This window comes from Phytophthora parasitica (assembly GCF_000247585.1).
Source record: "Phytophthora parasitica INRA-310 unplaced genomic scaffold supercont2.8, whole genome shotgun sequence".
Taxonomy (NCBI): Eukaryota; Oomycota; class Peronosporomycetes; order Peronosporales; family Peronosporaceae; genus Phytophthora; species Phytophthora nicotianae.
In genome coordinates this window covers 74,776-76,887 of record NW_008648994.1, presented here as the reverse complement: position 1 = coordinate 76,887, position 2,112 = coordinate 74,776, and positions in this window count along the sequence as shown.

Below are 2,112 nucleotides of genomic sequence, written 5' to 3'. Positions count from 1 at the left end.
TCACACCGTGGTTGTAAATCCACTCTATTACACGCCTTCTCCTCCCTCAGAGTCTTCCACGACTCTGACGGACTTGAACAGTTCTTCGTACTCGCTGACCGTATACCAACGTCGTCCATCGTTCGTACAGTCCGTTCCATTTTTTAACTTGGCTTGGTGTTCGTGCTGGCCGTAGTTCATATTCAAGGACATACTGGCCGGCGCTGTTCCTTCGTCTTCGCCGTCGCAGTTCCACCATGACGCCACTCTGTTCGTGCTTGTTCTTCTGACTCTCCACTGGTCGTTCACCTCGTTTCGTGCATCGGCGTGCAGTCGCTGCATGTACTGGAGCCTTCGCTGTTCCAGTAGCTTCTCTTGCCGCCTTGTCATCTTCTTCGCGTTCGATTGAGCCTTCATACTCGAGCTGTTCTCCGATATCGGCAACCACAATACTCAGTAAATCGGTAGGATAGTGATAAGAAATCAAGAAAGACACGTGTGCCAAATACTGCTCGTTCTTGTCGTCACCGTCCTCTCGTTCCACTAGAAAGTTGTCGTATCCCGCAGGTTCAACAATCCTCAATGGTCCCAGCCATTGATACACAAATTTAGACGCCGCAGGTCCACGTGGAGGCTTATACATCCAGACGCGATCGCCTTGCTTAAACGTCCGTTTCATTTTCACTTTACGATTGTAATATCGCGCCTGACGTTGTTGTTCTCGTTCTTTCGCCTTCGCAGCGCACGCTAAACTATTCTTCATTGCAGCTAATAGACGTCGATGATAGTCCGTAAGTTCCCCCGCCTCTGCTACACTCGCTCTCCGTAGTAACTCGTTAGGATTTCGTAGACTTCGTCCCATCATAAGCTCATTCGGAGACAACTTCACCGTCGAGTGTTGTCCAGAGTTGTACGCATAGATGGCGAAGTCCACCCACACGTCCCAATCGCACTGTCGTTCGTCGGTCATATACGTAGCTACACAATCCTTCCAAGTTCTGTGAAATCGCTCCACTAACCCGATCATTTGAGGTCGATATGGAACAGGATTGATCTGCTGCGCTTGCAACATGATCACAAGCTGCTCAATTGCTTTACCAGTCAACTCTGGTGCGCCGTCAGTAAGTAGTTCACGAAATGGTCCAAAACGTAGAATAACATGCCGCATTAAGAACGCTGCAACGTTCTCCGCTGTGTGTTGTCGAACCGCCACTGCAACTGCATATCTTGTCACGTACTCAACCGCTGCAATCACGAATCGATGCCCACCGTCATTATTAGGGAGAGGACTAGCTACGTCCAACGCCCATCTATCACCTACATCACCTCCATTCAAACTCCGTAATGGTGGAATCACCTCGCGTGGACGTGCCTTTCGGCTCCCACATTCCTGACATCCCAAAACCCAACGCTTAACTTCCCGTTCGAGCTTTGGCCACCAATAAACTTGAGCAATTCGAGCATACGTGTGTGGTGCTCGAAGATGTCCCGCCCAGACAGAATCATGGCATTCTTTGAATACCACCGACCACAAACTTGGAGGTAGTACGACTCGTCGCCCTCTTTGTGTTTCTATGAGTACCAAGCCGTGCTTCCTCACTATCTTCATGTTCCTATGCTCGCCCGAATCCAACAACCGCTGCACCAATCTGCTCTCCGCCTGCGCATTCGTGATCTGGTCGTCTGTCAACTGTAGTGTAGGTTGTCGACTCCGTCCTTCGTCTCGACGCATTCGTGATGCTCGTTCTTCCCCTGTCACCGTTGCTGTCGATCTTAGTGTTTGTACGGGCGTCGCATTTTGCTGCACGGCATCACTCGTACTCACTATTCGTTTACTCGTCGCTACTGGTTCTTGGCGTGCTGCGTCAGCCATTCTCTTCTTCGATCGTCCTTCCACCGTAGTCGTAGGTTCCATCGAGACACTGGTTGTCTCCATCACCGGTGTTGAAGCTCTCGCCTCATTGTCCGTCCTATCATGCTCTTTACTTCGTTCTACACCGTCCTGACCTTGTTCATTTCGTCGTTGCGTTTCTTCAGCAAGTCGTTTCGCTGCTCGTGTCCAAGGACGCGTTATCGGTATTTCTGCCGTCGCTTTCTTACTACGCTTTCGTCCTCGTTTCACGTCCTTGCTGG